The sequence below is a fragment of the Pseudophryne corroboree genome, chromosome 2, assembly GCF_028390025.1.
Source record: "Pseudophryne corroboree isolate aPseCor3 chromosome 2, aPseCor3.hap2, whole genome shotgun sequence".
Taxonomy (NCBI): domain Eukaryota; kingdom Metazoa; phylum Chordata; class Amphibia; order Anura; family Myobatrachidae; genus Pseudophryne; species Pseudophryne corroboree.
This window is the reverse complement of record NC_086445.1, coordinates 339,336,489-339,356,138: the sequence shown is the minus strand read 5'-3', so window position 1 is coordinate 339,356,138 and position 19,650 is coordinate 339,336,489.

Genomic DNA, 19,650 nt, shown 5'->3' with positions numbered 1-19,650 from the left:
CCATCATACACACTGACACCTATCTACATAGGTTCTGCCAATAATATTTACATAAAACTAAAAATTAAATGTACAAATGTAGAGACTTTAGTTCCCACATATTGTGGTGCTTACTACAGTAGCTCCTGTTTGCACCTCCAGCAAACTACAAGAGGACATGTGTTTAGTAATGAGCTCTTCAGTGACCGCATTATTGTAAGTTCCACAACAGTCATGTTCTTTTCATTTAAATGCAAAATCAGGAATATATTAAAATCAAAACACATTGTGAGAACACAATGGACAAATGACAGGTCAGAGCAGAATTTTATTTCTATCATAAAAAATTAGACTTCTTTCAGGCTTGTTAAAAATGTGCATTCAAAAGCACAGTGTGTGGAGACAACATGAATGGTACGTTTATCAGTCTTGACTACGGTTTAAAAAACGAGTTACACCTCAGTGCCTCCCATAATAATAAACAGGGGTGTATGAATATAACTGGGATAGGTAGATTTGTGATTGGCAGCTCTATAGCCAACTCGGACAGTATGAAACTCGGGAGTCTATGGGGCTAATTCAGACTGGATCGCTGCAGCGATCGCAGTCTGAATCCTTTTGTGGAGTATGCACGCGCACCTAATAGCATCTCAGGGTTGCAATGGCCTCTGCCTGATTGACAGGCAGAGGCGATCGCGGGGCGGAAGGGGGTGTGCCAAATGCGTTAGAACGCCATTTGCTGGGCACAGTCCGGACAACGCAGGCATATCCAGACTGTTTTGGGGGCGGGCTACGGCAGCTGCATGACATCACATGCAGCCGCTGCTACCCGGGATGCGGTGGGTAGCCCCTTGCCAGCATGCAGGAGTTGCACGGGCAGGGAGCTACTTGCTGGGTGCAAAAGCAGCAGCATCGATCGCAGTCTGAATCCCTATGTGGAGTGCACACGTAAGCAGTTGCGGTGCGGAAGGGGGCGTGCCAAAAGAACGCCATTGGCAGGGCGCGGTCCAGACCGTTGGGGGGGAGGGGAGGGATGTGCCGCGGCGGCTGCGGCAGCCGCTGTGACCCGGGACGTGGCGGGTAGCGGCCTGGCGCAGGGGACTACTCACTGTGATGCTTTTGCACCCTTCCAGGGGGAAGGGTGGGGGACGACAAAGCCAGACATGCTGGGTTTCCCCCCGCATGTCTGAGTAAATGATCGTAGATTTGATAAATTTAGCACATCTATGATCAGATCTGAATTACCCTCCATGTACTAAGCCTTGGAGAGAGAAAAAATAGACAGAGAAATGGGGTCTATTCATAAAGCAGAGAAAAGCCTTGTTTTGCTTTATTTTTACCCTGCAATTTAGATTTCAGTGTGAACACACCCCACCCAAATCTACTCTCTCTGCACATGTTATATCTGCCGCCCCCCCTGCAGTGCACATGGGGGGTAATTCCAAGTTGATCGCAGCAGGATTTTTGATAGCAACTGGGCAAAACCATAAGCACTGCAGGGGAGGCAGATATAACATGTGCAGAGAGAGTTAGATTTGGGTGTGGTGTGTTCAATCTGCAATCTAATTTGCAGTGTAAAAATAAAGCAGCCAGTATTTACCCTGCACAGAAATAAAATAACCCACCCAAATCTAACTCTTTCTGCACATGTTATATCTGCCTCCCCTGCAGTGCACATGGTTTTGCCCAGTTGCTATCAAAAATCTTGCTGCGATCAACTTGGAATTACCCCCATGGTTTTGCCCATTAGCTAACAAATTTGCTGCTGCGATATTGTCACCTTGCCCTGGGGATAGCAGCATCTCCCTCCCTCATGGTTTCTGGCTGTGGCCCTGGATTGCACAAGCCAGTGTCTGCTCAGGTCATAGGAGCATGTGCTGGACTTCTCCAATTAGGACTCCACACATGATCCTCTGACTCCCAGGGTGGCTCACCTTTAGGCTGCATTTTGTACTTACCTGGATTCCTGCTTAGCTCTATCCATGACTACCGCTGGTATTGGTTTAGGAATTAAAAAAATAAATAAGAGGATCTAAAGCCTGCTGTTTTAATTTATACTCACACTCCCCCACAGGAGTGGCCATGGCACGGTTCCAATCTTTAATGATGTACAGGATATCTATATAGTTCTACTGTTTTTTTATTGGATTGTTTTTTATTGTATTTTATTATATAATCTTTTAAGGTGTATTTTAAATTTTAATGTCATAAATTTTCTTGGTGTATTGGATTTACTGCTTGATTTACTACTATGGGGGTTATTCAGAGTTGATTGGTTATTTTCAAAACTGCACATGACCGATCTTTGCCTCTCTGTGCATGTGCCACAATCGCATCACGCATGTATGGCTGTTCACAATATAGGTGATGGCTGTTGAGCATGGCGATGCAGCATTGGTGAGGAATGGTGCAGGAAATGCAGGTGTGTCATGGGCTTTTCCATGGAGGCCGTATGATGTCACCTGCGTTAGGAAACATGGCGCCGGACCGCCTGCACACGCAGCCTGGCTCCTTATGCACGGGTTCAACCTCTATTCAATGATTCCTGCAAAGCGATCGCAAATCAATTATAGATAGAGCTTGTGTAGAACATAATGGTGGAGGAAAGTATAGTAAATTCAGAGAAATGGTGACATTATGAGTTCCTCATTTAAATCTGTTGGAGCAGTGGAGTTTAGTCTATAGATCCATTTGCATTCTCGTTGCAATAACAAGCAATGCCTACCGCCTCCCCTACATAATAAAGGAATGTGATCTATTGGCATACATTTAAAGTCTTTTAAATTGTGTCCACAGTTTAAGAAATGTTTATCCACAGGCGGTGTGCTGGAATCAATAGTATTGAAGGCTTTTTTTAATGGAACTCCTATGCATAGAAATGCGTTCTTTTAGCATGCAGATAGTTTTCCCCACATAGATTTTATTACATGGGCATAAAATGATGTATACAACATACTTGGACTCACAGGTCATATGATGTTTCAGAGCAAAGCTCCTCTTGGTATCTGGATGACTAAAATTAGTTCCATTTAGTAGGAACCTGCAGTTTGCACAGCCTGCACATTTATATACTCCTTTCTGTAGAGTAAGCCAGTTGGAGGCAATGCTGACCCCAGGGCTCATGTCAGAAAAAGTTAGGCGCACCTTCAAATTTCCGACTCCTCTTGTAGCAAAAGAGTGGCATGTTGGTACAGCTTAATCCAATTATAGGATCCACTTGCAGCATATGCCAGTGACTGAGAAGACCAGAGGGAATACAGTATGTGGAAGCAAAGACCATCCTATTAGCAGTCTCTTCTTCATTTTTAGGCACCAGAAGGTCCTCCCATTTAATAGACATCTATAAATAGCCTCAGTGACCTCTTGTTAGTCATAATCTCTCTGAATGAAGTTATCGCCCATTTTATAAAGGGCTGCAGGAAGCTTCTTGTAGTCAAATTTAGCACATCTACGATCATTTACTCCGACATGCAGGGGGACGTCCAGCACAGGGCTAGTTCGCCCCCCATGTCTGGCTCTGCCCCCCCCCCCCCACAAGGGTGCAAAAGCATCGCACGGCAGCGATGCTTTTGCACCTGGCGAGTAGCTCCCTGCCAACGCAGCTCTTGCGCGCTGGCAGGCCGCTACCCGTCACGTCCCGGGTCGCAACAGCTGCGTGTGACGTCACGCAGCTGCCGCGACCCGCCCCCCCCAGCGGTCCAGACCACGCCCCACCATTGGCGTTCTAATGCTGTTGGCACGCCCCCCCCCGTTCCGCGACCGCTGGCGTGCGCACTCAACATAGGGATTCAGACTGCGATTGCTGCCACCTAGAAATGAAAAGAGACGCCCACCGGAGCCATCACATACTCATTCGGAATTGCGTACACATTTGCAGCCTATACACAAAAACACAGCAATACAGACGCAGGCTCCATGTTTTTGCACATTCCAGAAGGCAGCAGGTGGCAGATACACTCCCTGAAAACGGCCACAACATGCCTGCATTTTCCTAACCACTACCCATTAACACCTCCAAACTGTCAATTACGGTTACTTTTCCATGAAATCCTCATTGCGAGTGAGATCGCAGCAGCACCTTTACGCATCCGCACTGCGATCTCAGCGCATCCGCAGTCTGACGATAATTGCTTTATTACATGAACATCGGCCATTGCATACAAACATGAATTAGGCCCTAAGCCTGGCTGTGTCTTGATTTTGTTTGTTTTTCAATTATTCACCGAAAAATGTAATCCTGATTACGTCAGTGTCCTTGGGCAGCCTCTCATGGCAGGCTGACGGAGTAACTGGATATGTTATTTCTATCAAATGCTTCTGTTCATTTAATTTGGGACTATGGCTTCATTATGATTTCATAACTCCAAGAAAGGAAAATCTATTAAATGAGGTAGATAAAGGCATACATATAATGGTGTGTTATGAACAATTGCTCTCCAGAATTGAGAAGTACCACCAAATGAGGTGTTGAACAGGAGCCCAGAAGTGTCAACATTGAAAAGGAAGCATTACATTCTCCTCCAACATGAATAATTCTGTAGTCTCCAGTGTGCTGTTATTACCCAGCCTATGCTCGATGCTTCTGGTTACATTTGTCATAAAGTTTTGATTTGCATAAGCTGCTGACAATTAGCATTGCATCTGAAACAATTCTACACAGGAGCGTCCGGGGCCGGATTAAGGTCTGTGGGGACCCCTGGCTAACAAACTTGTGGGGCCCCCTATCAATTTTTATGCAACACAGGACTGCTGTCCACCCCCCCCCCCACTCCTTGCTTCCCCCACGTGCATTATCTCACTTACTGGCCGTTGGAGTCTGAGGTAATTGTTAGAGCGGAGCTGCGCTGGCCTCTTCTCCTGCTATGTGAGTGATGGAGCGCAGCCTGAGGGTGCACGCTGCTGTATAGAACGGAGGAGATCTGCCTGGGCACTGCGTGGCCTGGCGGCTGCTGAGGAAGGGTGCTGCACAACCGGAGTCCCGCTGGCGGTACCTGTGTGTGTTTGCGTCCAGGGACGTATACCGCACTTTGGCAGCCTCACTCTCGGAGGGCAGCGCTGCCCGCGGCCGTGTACTGTGGAAATTGGAGACACAGCAGAAGCATTCTGTGCTGGCGGCATGCGCAACTCAGGGGGAGATTGTGGGGGCGCCTAATGTGTGGGGGCCCCTGGATGACCGCCCCTGCTTGGATTCGGCCATGGGAGGGTCAGAGTACTCCTAACATTGAGAATGAAGAGATTTCTAAACACTATGATTGATATATATATATATATATATATCAATCTGTATTGAGGATATGTCTACTTAAATCAATTTTCATGCTTTTGGAATGCATTATGGCCCTCATTCCGAGTTGTTCACTCGCTAGCTGCTTTTAGCAGCCATGCAAACACTAAGCCGCCACCATCTGGGAGTGTATTTTAGCTTAGCAGAAGTGCGAACGAAAGGATCGCAGAGCGGCTACAAAATAAGATTGTGCAGTTTCAGAGCAGTTCCAGACCTACTCAGCGCTTGCGATCACTTCAGACTGTTTAGTTCCTGTTCTGACATCACGAACACGCCCTGCGTTCGGCCAGCCACGCCTGCGTTTCACCAGGCATGCCTGCGTTTGTATCTGACACGCCTGCGTTTTTGAGCACACTCCCTGAAAACGGTCAGTTACTTCCCAGAAACGCCCACTTCATGTCAATCACTCTGCGGCAGCCAGTGCGACTGAAATGCATCGCTAGACCTTGTGTGTAACTGCATCGGGCGTTGTGAAAGTACGTTGCGCGTGCGCATTGCGCCGCATGTGCAGAAGTGCCGCTTTTTTGCCTGATCGCTGCGAACGAAAGCAGCTAGCGAACAACTCGAAATGACCACCTATAATCAGCGATTGAAGAAGAGAAGCTTTGCCTCAAATCTAGCACAAGAGTGATATTCTACTGGAACTACACAATAAAGACATTAGGAAGCTATCCAGCCACCTCCCAAATAGGTAAATCGAATAGGGACAAACCTGGGGGAAACAAATGGTACAATTAATCCCATTACGTCTTAGCCTTCTGAGAAATGTTTCGAAATTTGTCTATCAGTAGCGGCACAGGAACATAGGCCCTCATTCCGAGTTGTTCGCTCGCTAGCTGCTTTTAGCAGCATTGCACACGCTAAGCCGCCGCCCTCTGGGAGTGTATCTTAGCATAGCAGAATTGCGAACAAAAGATTTGCAGAATTGCGAATAGAAATTTCTTAGCAGTTTCTGAGTAGCTCCAGACTTACTCAGCCATTGCGATCAGTTCAGTCAGTTTCGTTCCTGGTTTGACGTCACAAACACACCCAGCGTTCGCCCAGACACTCCCCCATTTCTTCAGACACTCCTGCGTTTTCCCCAGAAACGGCAGCGTTTTTTCGCACACGCCCAGAAAACGGCAAGTTTCTGCCCAGAAACACCCACTTCCTGTCAATCACAGTACGATCACCAGAACGATGAAAATTCCTCATTATGCCGTGAGTAAAATACCTAACTTTTGTGTAAAATAACTAAGCGCATGCGCTCTGCGAACCTTGCGCATACGCAGTAAGCGACTAATCGCAATATAGCGAAAATCGGCAACGAGCAAACAACTCGGAATGACCCCCATAAGCCTAACATGGTGCTGACACAGTGCAGAAACAAACCAAATGAATCAAACTGCTACAATGCTGGGAACAATTCTATTGAAATCCTCAGTTCTTCCTTCTAGTCCAGGAGTTCTCAAACTATTTTGCTCTGGGACACCACTTGACAGTAAAATTATTACAGGACCCCAGCAAGTTACCACAGAATGGCCACCACACGTGCATGATCAGCAGACTGAGATTGCACAGTAGCACTGCAGAAGCATAAAACTGAAGTGAAGTGACAGCTAATGCAATCACTTCATTTTTTATTAATTTGAAAGCTCCTGCATGTGTTTTTGATGCATGCATGAGACTGTTAGTTTATACCTCCTGTGAAGGCTTTGGAGGTGGCAGGGAGATTGAGAGGGTGACTGGGTAGACAGTGGGAGGCAGAGGGTAGTAGGAAGAGGCAGATGGTGTCAGGGAGAGACAGTTGGTGGTAGACAGAGGCAGTGTGGGACAGGGAGCGGCGGTTTAATGTGCGTTAACTGTCCACTTTTATATTTGATGTGTTCTTTAATTCATTTATTCCAGAAACCCTCTTACAGGTTTAACCAGTCAACTGACAATTTTCCCCCCCAAGAAACGGTCAGAAATAGTTTTTTTAAAATAAAGATTACAATTTATATAAAAAATAATATTGAAATATTTTATTTAAAAAAATAAATATATATATATATATATATATATATACATATAAATATATACACACACTTAGGGGGTGTTTTGCACCCACCCCGTGTCCATAGCCCCCATTGTAAATACTTACCTCCCCCAAGTAGAAAAACCCTGTCCAGGTACAAAATAATCTCCAGCATTATTACCCCCAACAACCTACTGGTGATAGATTCCAGTGACAGAGACCCAACCCTCACCCAGAATGTCAATGGTCTCCCAATATTATCTCCCTCTCCCCAGGTGTCTGCATGTAGGATGTGTGTATATATATTATATATATATATATATATATATATACACTGTATAAACCAAATAGAGACAGCACGGCACTCCACTCCAAAGTATGGCAACTGCTGCGGTGCCCTCCCGGTCGGGTATACGAAATCCCGGATAAACAGATTGGGTGATGTGGGCGGCACTCAATGCAGACTTCACAGCGTAACAAGAAGATACTTTATTAGGCCAACATGTTTCGGGGACCAAACCCCGTCCTCAGGGCCAGACAAGCCACAAGACACAAGCACAAATACTTATATAGTGAAAACAAGACAAACATTAATGCAGATCGTACTCACCTGCTCCACGGCGCCGCCGCCCGCCAGTCCGTCCGGCCACACTGACGTGTCGCTCAATAGTGACGTCACGGCGCGCCGCAGGCGAGTAACTTAGGCAACCAAACGAAGCCTCCGCTCGGTCACCTACGGAAGTACAGTGTATATAAAAAACAATCAATACACAAAACATATGGAAATAAAATAAAAACAAAAGTATAAATAATAGTGGTGAGGATCTGTAGCGGCCATAGCATAGCTCTATGAGGGCTGAACACAATGAAGCTACAATACAGTGGTATAAATGAGGTACATGAGGCATTAAAAGGGGTAGATAGTGGGTACTGATTTAGAGGAAACACTGTAATCCCAGGTTCTCATTGAGACCCCCGGGTGACAGTGTTCCCAGTTTATAAATCCACCTGGATTCCTTTTGTAATAAGATCTTATCCCTGTTCCCACCCCTTAATTTGCGAGGAACATGATCTATGAGGATAGCCCTAATACTGGCTACCCTATGGTCCATTAGCATGCAGTGTCGCGCAAAAGGTTGTTCACTTTCTTTTTTCTCAAATGCCTTCTTTATGGCACTCCTATGGAGCGCCATTCGCTCACGGAACTGCCTGATGGTCTTGCCAACATATGCAAGACCACACGGGCACGTGAGGAGATACACAACATGTGTGGTGGCACATGTTAACCGATGTTTAATGGGAATTTTGCAGCCCGTAGAGGGATGATTAAAAGAGGTGCCTACTATCAATGTATTACATGTGGCGCATCCCAAACATCGGTAACATCCATTTTTGGCTCGTAGGAAATGAGACTCCCTGTTAGTAGCCATGTCCGTGATATCTAGTTTCACTATGCGGTCTCCAATGTTCCTCCCTATAGTGTGACTCGGCAGCAATGCTGCATTAGCTATGGAAGACATAGCTCCATCCGTTTGTATTATGGGCCACAGATGTTTAGCTTTTTTTACAATTTGTTTGCTTTTAGTCGTGTGTTTATTGACCCAAGGAAATACTTCTCTCTTATGTAATTTACGGGTATGGCTAGATTCCAAAACTTGTTGGCGGGTCATATCCAAAACACGTCTTTTAGACGCCTCAAGGTCCCTTAACGGGTAACCCCTTTCCCCAAATTTGTGCTTCATGGTTTCTAATGCCCTGCATGTCTCCTCTGGGTCAGATGTAATCCGCCGCACTCGCAAAAATTGCGAGTACGGAAGGCCCCTAAGTAAGGGGGCAGGGTGGAAACTCTGATACTTCAATGTAGTATTCCTATCTGTTGCTTTTACAAAGAGGTAATCAACCGATCATCCCTATTGGTTATGGTCACGTCAAGGTAATTAATAGCATCATCATGGATGGCGTACGTGAACTGTACTGGGTGGCTCGTTTTGTTATGATTATCCAGAAGAGAAATAAGTATATCCCTGGGGCCCTGCCATAAGATGAGCAAGTCATCAATATAGCGCCTATAGTAGAAGACGTGTATGGATACCTCAGGGTCCATAGAGAACATCTGGACTTCTAGTTGATACATGTATGCATTCGCATACGACGGGGCCACTGCCGACCCCATCGCACACCCAGATAGCTGCAACCAGAATTTACCATTAAATACAAAGTAGTTCCTACTGAGTATTTTATCCAAAAGGGACAAAAAAAAAACACAACATCTGGCCCATTGTAATCAGGGTTATTTTCAATCAATGACCTCACTGCCTCCATACCTGCACTGTGTGGAATGCAGGTATAGAGGCTAGTGACATCGGCACTACATAGGGTCAGTCCCGCAGGCAAGGGACCCAGATCCTGAAGCTGGAGAAGTAAAGCCGTGGTATCCTTAAGATAAGACGGAATAGATTGCACACAGGGGTTGAGGTATGCGTCTAAGTAGGTAGAGATGGGATGGTACAGAGAGCCTCTGGCCGACACAATAGGGCAGCCAGGCGGGTCCTGCAAGGTCTTATGGACCTTGGGGACCGTATAAAACAATGGTGCTATAGGGAGTTCGACCATGAGAGCTTTAAGCACTTGTGTATTAATGATCCCCCGTTCACAGGCATCTTTCAGCAAAGCGTCCAACTCATTCTTGAACTCCACAGTGGGGTCTTTGGTCAGTCTCTTATAGACCACAGGATCATTCAGTTGGCGCTCACACTCCTTGACATAGTCGCCCAGATCCTGCACTACTGTAGCCCCCCCTTTGTCCGCTTTCCGGAACACTATGTCAGACCTATTGGACAAATCCTTAAGTGCTAGCATCTCTTGTCTAGACATATTGAAATGTCCAATGTTAGCACTATCACAGTTGCCTTCTGCCTCCAACATACGTGTGAAGGTCCTGATGGACAGGTTAAGGCTTGGGGGATCAAACTGTGACCGAGGAGCAATCACCTGTAGTTGTGCTGGGATAGTGTCGGTAGATAGTCCCGATGTTTTATTGTTGAAGAATTCCCTTCGTCTCAAAGATCTATTCAAACGAAGCATCTCAATTTTCCATTCTAATGGATCAGGAGCATTAGTGGGAATGAAGGATAGGCCCTTGGCCAAAACTTTATGTTCTATATCAGAGAGGGGAGTGGAAGATAGGTTGAAAACAGCCTCTTTCATGGCCTCGGTGGCTTTTGCCCTGATGTCCCTTTGGTTTTGCCCCGACCTCCTCGTCCTCTGCCGCGTCCGCGGCCTGGTGTAGGCACACGGTTGGAGCGAGTTTGTATAAACCGGGTGTCTTGACCTAAAGGGAGCTGAGAGTCAGATGAAGGAGTTATCTCAGAATACACGTCTGAGATAACTCCTTCATCTGACTCTTCCACTCCCCTCTCTGATATAGAACATAAAGTTTTGGCCAAGGGCCTATCCTTCATTCCCACTAATGCTCCTGATCCATTAGAATATGTCTAGACAAGAGATGCTAGCACTTAAGGATTTGTCCAATAGGTCTGACATAGTGTTCCGGAAAGCAGACAAAGGGGGGGCTACAGTAGTGCAGGATCTGGGCGACTATGTCAAGGAGTGTGAGCGCCAACTGAATGATCCTGTGGTCTATAAGAAACTGACCAAAGACCCCACTGTGGAGTTCAAGAATGAGTTGGACGCTTTGCTGAAAGATGCCTGTGAACGGGGGATCATTAATACACAAGTGCTTAAAGCTCTCATGGTCGAATTCCCTATAGCACCATTGTTTTATACGGTCCCCAAGGTCCATAAGACCTTGCAGGACCCGCCTGGCTGCCCTATTGTGTCGGCCAGAGGCTCTCTGTGCCATCCCATCTCTACCTACTTAGACGCATACCTCAACCCCTGTGTGCAATCTATTCCGTCTTATCTTAATGATACCACGGCCTTACTTCTCCAGCTTCAGGATCTGGGTCCCTTGCCTGCGGGACTGACCCTATGTAGTGCCGATGTCACTAGCCTCTATACCTGCATTCCACACAGTGCAGGTATGGAGGCAGTGAGGTCATTGATTGAAAATAACCCTGATTACAATGGGCCAGATGTTGTGTTTTTTTTTTGTCCCTTTTGAATAAAATACTCAGTAGGAACTACTTTGTATTTAATGGTAAATTCTGGTTGCAGCTATCTGGGTGTGCGATGGGGTCGGCAGTGGCCCCGTCGTATGCGAATGCATACATGTATCAACTAGAAGTCCAGATGTTCTCTATGGACCCTGAGGTATCCATACACGTCTTCTACTATAGGCGCTATATTGATGACTTGCTCATCTTATGGCAGGGCCCCAGGGATAAACTTATTTCTCTTCTGGATAATCATAACAAAACGAGCCACCCAGTACAGTTCACGTACGCCATCCATGATGATGCTATTAATTACCTTGACGTGACCATAACCAATAGGGATGATCGGTTGATTACCTCTTTGTATGTAAAAGCAACAGATAGGAATACTACATTGAAGTATCAGAGTTTCCACCCTGCCCCCTTACTTAGGGGCCTTCCGTACTCGCAATTTTTAAGAGTGCGGCGGATTATATCTGACCCAGAGGAGACATGCAGGGCATTAGAAACCATGAAGCACAAATTTGGGGAAAGGGGTTACCCGTTAGGGGACCTTGAGGCATCTAAAAGACGTGTTTTGGATATGACCCGCCAACAAGTTTTGGAATCTAGCCATGCCCGTAAATTACATAAGAGAGAAGTATTTCCTTGGGTCAATAAACACACGACTAAAAGCAAACAAATTGTAAAAAAAGCTAAACATCTGTGGCCCATAATACAAACGGATGGAGCTATGTCTTCCATAGCTAATGCAGCATTACTGCCGAGTCACACTAGAGGGAGGAACATTGGAGACCGCATAGTGAAACTAGATATCACGGACATGGCTACTAACAGGGAATCTCATTTCCTACGAGCCAAAAATGGATGTTACCGATGTTTGGGATGCGCCACATGTAATACATTGATAGTAGGCACCTCTTTTAATCATCCCTCTACGGGCTGCAAAATTCCCATTAAACATCGGTTAACATGTACCACCACACATGTGGTGTATCTCCTCACGTGCCCGTGTGGTCTTGCATATGTTGGCAAGACCTTCAGGCAGTTCCGTGAGCGAATGGCGCTCTATAGGAGTGCCATAAAGAAGGCATTTGAGAAAAAAGAAAGTGAACAACCTTTTGCGCGACACTGCATGCTAATGGGCCATAGGGTAGCCAGTATTAGGGCTATCCTCATAGATCATGTTCCTCGCAAATTAAGGGGTGGGAACAGGGATAAGATCTTATTACAAAAGGAATCCAGGTGGATTTATAAACTGGGAACACTGGCACCCGGGGGTCTCAATGAGAACCTGGGATTACAGTGTTTCCTCTAAATCAGTACCCACTATCTACCCCTTTTAATGCCTCATGTACCTCATTTATACCACTGTATTGTAGCTTCATTGTGTTCAGCCCTCATAGAGCTATGCTATGGCCGCTACAGATCCTCACCACTAGTATTTATACTTTTGTGTTTGTTTTTATTTTATTTCCATATGTTTTGTGTATTGATTGTTTTTTATATACACTGTACTTCCGTAGGTGACCGAGCGGAGGCTTCGTTTGGTTGCCTAGGTTACTCGCCTGCGACGCGGCGCGCCGTCACTATTGAGCGACACGTCAGTGTGGCCGGACGGACTGGCGGGCGGCGGCGCCGTGGAGCAGGTGAGTACGATCTGCATTAATGTTTGTCTTGTTTTCACTATATAAGTATTTGTGCTTGTGTCTTGTCTGGCCCTGAGGACGGGGTTTGGTCCCCGAAACATGTTGGCCTAATAAAGTATCTTCTTGTTACGCTGTGAAGTCTGCATTGAGTGCCGCCCACATCACCCAATCTATATATATATATATATATATATATATATATATATATATATATACACACACACACAACAGAAAGTTCAGCACTCACCAAAGCAAGCTCACTTATTATCACAACATTAATAAATAAATGATGGGGGTTTAGTTAGTGAATTGGCCAATGCACGGAAGCCTGCAAACCGCTCGCCAAGGTACCCCATCTTCATGCAGGTCCTACACTATCACAGAGTCTCAAAATTAAAACCTAGCAACTGTGTCACACATAATATAACTGCAAATATGCACACTTGGTTTACTGTGTATCTGCCAAATACTCCATGGCTTTTAAAGGTACACTAGTCACCTGACACTGGAAATTGTGTAAATCACGGGACCAATTGAAAGGGTCGTGTCCATTGGTTGGGACAAAACTAAGGCCCTTATTGAGAACCTGCATCTCAAGGGCGGACAATGATCTTTTAGATAAATTGAAAATTAGGGGTTCTTCTTGAGCGTCACGCTTCTTACCCCTTTTGTTCTGGCCACCCCTGCGGGTGGGAGGCTTGTTGTACCTGTGACCCCATCTGGGCCACTCTGATCTAAAGGGGCCGCTCTGTGATGGGTGTTGACATCTGATTCAGAAAAGATGAATTCACTATCACTACTGGAGCCTCTACCCTTATCACCCTTCTTTCTAGGGTTTTGCCACGGCCTCCGTCTACTCGAGGGTCTTGTTTTTCCAGTGGGTTCTGTGCCCATAAGCCAATGGTAGACTTTATTCTCCTCATAATCTTGGTCCACCAGTGATTTCTTATTGCGTTTGAACTTCAACAGTTCGTGTCTATATTGGTCACATTGTTTCTCCAATTTTTGCACCCAATCTTGGAAGGTATCTTTCTCCAGTATAGTTTTATCTCTCTCCGGAGCTGCAATTTTGTTCTTTGTCAACTCTAATTCTCGATGTGATTCCTCAATGACCAAAATCATGAGATCAAATCCGCATTGATTCAGTATTCCGATCCACTTTCTAACAAAGTCTGGATTATGTCTCCCAATCGTGGGGACATTCCGTACCCTGAATCCACGTGCTATCTTATGTTCCCTGTAATATTCCGACAGGGACGTGCCATGCAAGAAAAAAATCTATCTCGCTACGTTTAAGCTTCATCAGCTGAAAGAAGTAATCATCCGCTTTCATGGTATGATCCATAGTTGGTGTTATGTCCTTAAATAAAATATTTTTAATTTGTGCTGGCGTATAGCCAAAGGTTTCACCAGGGGTCATAGCTTGCATGATGTTACATCCCATGGGATCAAGCGCTGCAGTGGGTTGGCTATCCATAATGTTCACCTAGCCAAAGAACCACCAGACGATTCACACCGTTGTCACTGATGGTGAATGCAATATATTAGTAAATTCTTCCTGAAATGCAGCACTGCACACTACAGGATATGCTGAATCCCCACCACACGGCAACCTCCGCATACACCAGCCCTGTGCTGCTTCTGTAAGGTAAACAGGTATCTGAAAGCTTGTAATATATATATATATATATATATATATATATATATATGGGTGCCCGGCAAACGGTGTCCAGAGACACTAGTACAAACAATCCATGGCAGCCGGCACTCCTCTGCAAATAGTACAACTTCTCTCCGTGCCAGATAAAAAACAGCATAGATTCCTTGAATAACGTCACTGGAGACTGTCAGCAGATAACAAATCTTGTATTGAGAGGTAGACGTTTCGGAGCTTACACTCCGTCCTCAGTACCAAATACAATCAACTAACATAACACACAAACATTTAAATACCTGTACACTGCCGCGCTGTCCTCGCCGCCGCACACCGGGTCCTTTCTTCCGGCCATCACCTCACACTTCCCCCATTACCTCTGACGTCACCGTTGCCATGATCACGTACAGCGTGCGTGTCACCGGCCCCGCCGCCCGGAACTGCAGGGGATTGGATGTGGAACCGGCTACAGGAAACCCTCTGTGCCAGTTAACCGAGGCAGATTGCAGCTAAAAATATCAAAACATAATTAAGAACAATGACATACAAACAACATATATTAAAGAAAAAATAATAATAAAGATCGAAAACAGCATCAGGAAATATACTGGCCGAAGGTGCCTATGTGGGGGATATCAACATAACTCTCCGGTGCATCCGCCCATGATAACACACTAATAGCCTCAAGAGTAGTTTAAATACATATACTAAGAATACTATAGTGCCCTCTGGTACCTAAACCATAGATAGATTTTTTCTTGCATGGCACGTCCCTGTCGGAATATTACAGGGAACATAAGATACCACGTGGATTCAGGGTACGGAATGTCCCCACGATTGGGAGACATAATCCAGACTTTGTTAGAAAGTGGATCGGAATACTGAATCGATGCGGATTTGATCTCATGATTTTGGTCATTGAGGAATCGCATCGAGAATTAGAGTTGACAAAGAACAAAATTGCAGCTCTGGAGAGAGATAAAACTATACTGGAGAAAGATACCTTCCAAGATTGGGTGCAAAAATTGGAGAAACAATGTGACCAATATAGACGCGAACTGTTGAAGTTCAAACGCAATAAGAAATCACTGGTGGACCAAGATTATGAGGAGAATAAAGTCTACCGTTGGCTTATGGGCACAGAACCCACTGGAAAAACAAGACCCTCTAATAGACGGAGGCCGTGGCAAAACCCTAGAAAGAAGGGTGATAAGGGTAGAGGCTCCAGTAGTGATAGTGAATTCATCTTTTCTGAATCAGATGACAACACCCATCACAGAGCGGCCCCTTTAGATCAGAGTGGCCCAGATGGGGTCACAGGTACAACAAGCCTCCCACCCGCAGGGGTGGCCAGAACAAAAGGGGTAAGAAGCGTGACGCTCAAGAACCCCTAATTTTCAATTTATCTAAAAGATCATTGTCAGCCCATGAGATGCAGGTTCTCAATAAGGGCCTTAGTTTTGTCCCAACCAATGGACACGACCCTTTCAATTGGTCCGTGATTTACACAATTTCACACGTAAATTACGTCTCAAAGAACATTTTCAAAATTCTGTGTCAATTAATGGTTCTTCGATCTTTGACCCATTTCTCAGTAAGGCCTCCAGATCTATGTCACACGCCATAGGCGGCGTTCACCGCGCTTACCCGGGGCAAGGGCGTCGCCATGATACCCGGCATCACGTGGGCGGGGAGCAGGTGACGTCATCAGACTGTTCCGCCAATCTAGCGGAGGTGGGAGATTCAAAGGCAGACGCCGGGCAGCGCCTCGGCGCCTGAGTATCGTCTTTTCCCCTGAAGTGGATGCCAGTGCTTCTGTCCTCGGCGGATCTCTCTGCAGCATACCCCAGGTGTCTCCAGCATTTCCAGGTGTCAGTTGTTGCACAGCTTCCAGCGTTCCCAGCCGCTACTGGGTTCCACTGCGCTCTAGTCACCAGTGCTTCTTGGAGTCAGCGTGGGCTGCAGGTTAAACGTCGCTCTCAAGTTATACAAGTCCTCAGTGTCTTTAACCCTCGCTCTCAAGTTATACAAGTCCTCAGTGTCTTTAACCCTCGCTCTCAAGTTATACAAGTCCTCAGTGTCTTTAACCCTCGCTCTCCAGTTATACAAATCCTCAGTGTCTTTAACCACCGCTCTCAAGTTCTTCAAATCATCAGTGTCTTTAACCACCGCTCTCAAGTTCTTCAAATCATCAGTGTCTTTAACCCTCGCTCTCCAGTTATACAAATCATCAGTGTCTTTAACCACCGCTCTCAAGTTCTTCAAATCATCAGTGTCTTTAACCACCGCTCTCAAGTTCTTCAAATCATCAGTGTCTTTAACCACCGCTCTCAAGTTCTTCAAATCATCAGTGTCTTTAACCACCGCTCTCAAGTTCTTCAAATTATCAGAGTCTTAAACACTGCTCTCAAGTTCTTCAAATCATCAGTGTCTTTTAACCATCGCTCTCAAGTTCTTCAGTCACCAGTGTCTTTTGCCATAACACACAAGTACTTCCTGGACATTTCTCCATACGCTCCTTCTCTGTTATGTGACATTGTGTTGCTCTCTTCCTGCAATAAAGTCCTTTAATATTTTCACCAAGCTTTACTGTATGAGGAACACCTATATCAAGCCATCTCTGTTCCGACCCAACTGTGGTTCCTCTCCCCTACCATCGGGAGAACCCCCGAGTTCACAACACCCCCAACCTAGGTCAGTGACAATCTAACTTTGATCCTAATTCACAGAATGCATCAATAAAGACCTTCAGTCGATTAATGGATGATTCAGTCACGAGATTCCTGGCAGCGCCAGTTAAAATTAAATTTAATCTTTCTCAGTGTGAAAGGGTGGCCTTGGATCAACTTTCCTCATACCAAGACATATTAATTAGGCCCGCCGACAAAGGCGGTGCCATAGTGATCCTCGATCTCGAGTATTATAGAAATTAAATTAAATCACAGTTGTCAGAGGTAGGGGTGTATAGGAAATTAAGGGCGAATCCCGTCTTGGAATATCAAAAGGAGTTGTTTGGGATTCTTAAACAGGCTACCGATAAGAACTTACTCCCTGAGAAAATATTTAAGATCCTGTGCGTTAGTCATCCAAAAAATCCGATACTCTACACGCTTCCTAAACTCCACAAGCATGAAACGCTTCCACCTGGGAAACCAATTATTTCCGCGAGAGACTCTCTTTACCAACCAGTGGCTCAGCTCCTTGACAGTATACTACAGCCCTTGTTGGTGACTCGAAGGACTTTCCTTAAAGATACTACTTCTTTTCTTATGAAATTACAGGAATTTGGAGAAATTCCAGCCCACACTCTTCTCTGTTGTCTGGACGTGTGTAGTCTATACACGTCAATACCACATGAGGGGTTGCGGGCGATAAGGCCTTTCTGGACTCTAATTTGTCTCCACAATTATTTGATAAAGAGTTGTTTCTTACATTACTTGAACTTACACTGTGTAGAAATTACTTCCTGTTTGATGGTGATTTTTTTCTCCAGCTACGAGGGTGCGCAATGGGATCATCAGTCGCACCCTCGTATGCGAATGTGTTCATGTTTGAACAAGAGAACAGGATGTTTTTCAGCAATCCAACAGTCAGTGCTAACATCTTAATGTACACGAGGTATATTGACGATGTGTTCCTGATGTGGGTCGGAGGACAGGAGTCTTTTGAGTCTCTTATGTCAGAGATCAATGGTCTGGCGTCCCCTATTAAGTTCACATATACTTGTAGTAATTGTGAAATTGATTATCTGGACGTAAAAATTAGATTAAAGAATGGTATGATCCAGACTGAGATCTACTCCAAACCCACAGACAGGAACACACTCCTTTTAGCCTCTAGCCACCACCCAGAGCCCTTAAAGAGGGGGCTACCAGCATCTCAAATGATGCGGGTGGCGCACATCACTAGTGAGAGTGCAAAAGTACCTGGATTACTTGACAATATGATTGCCAAGTTTGTGAGTCGAGGCTACGATAGGACCCTACTAGAAGAGCAGAAGCAGCGGATCCTGCTCATGTCCAGAGCCGATCTATTACAATCTGGACCCAAGAGGAATAGGAATATCTTACCTTGGGCCTGTGATTATACAACGGCCAGTCCTATAGTCCATAGAGCCTTTAAGGCCCTATGGCCTATTGTAGCTTCTGACCCTGACTTACCAGTGTTTAAGGATACCAGGCCCATAGTAGCATTTAGGCGTGGTTGTAATTTAAGAGACCGCTTAGTGAAGTCAGATATCACGGGGATGGGTGGCACTGTCATTCCAAATGTGCAGTATAAAGCACCGGGGTGTTACAGGTGCCCTAAATGTGTAACATGTCGATATATGGTAGTATGCAAAGTTTAAGCATCCACACATTGATAAAATGTACACAATTAGACATGTCATTACATGTAGCACTTCCTTTGTTGTGTACGTGGTGGTCTGTCCGTGCAGTCTTTTTTACGTCGGCCAGACCACACGTAAGTTGAGTGAAAGGATGGCGGCGCATAGATCTGCCATCAAGTTAACCCTGGAGGGCAAAGTCATTGACCAACCAGTAGCTCGCCACTTTAAGTTGGCTAGACATACCCTTGACGATCTTAGGTACTTTGCTATTGATCATATACCCTTGACACTTAGAGGAGGGGATAGAGCTAGGGCGCTATTGGAAAGGGAGTCCAGATGGATTATGCAGCTAAACACATTTGCCCCACGTGGGCTAAATGATAAGATCAATTGGAATGCGTTATAGCCAGGTTAGTTCTATTTAATAAATTATTGGTTTAGGTACCAGAGGGCACTATAGTATTCATAGTATATGTATTTAAACTACTCGAGGCTATTAGTGTGTTATCATGGGCGGATGCACCGGAGAGTTATGTTGATATCCCCCACATAGGCACCTTCGGCCAGTATATTTCCTGATGCTGTTTTCGATCTTTATTATTATTTTTTCTTTAATACTGTATATATTGTTTGTATGTCATTG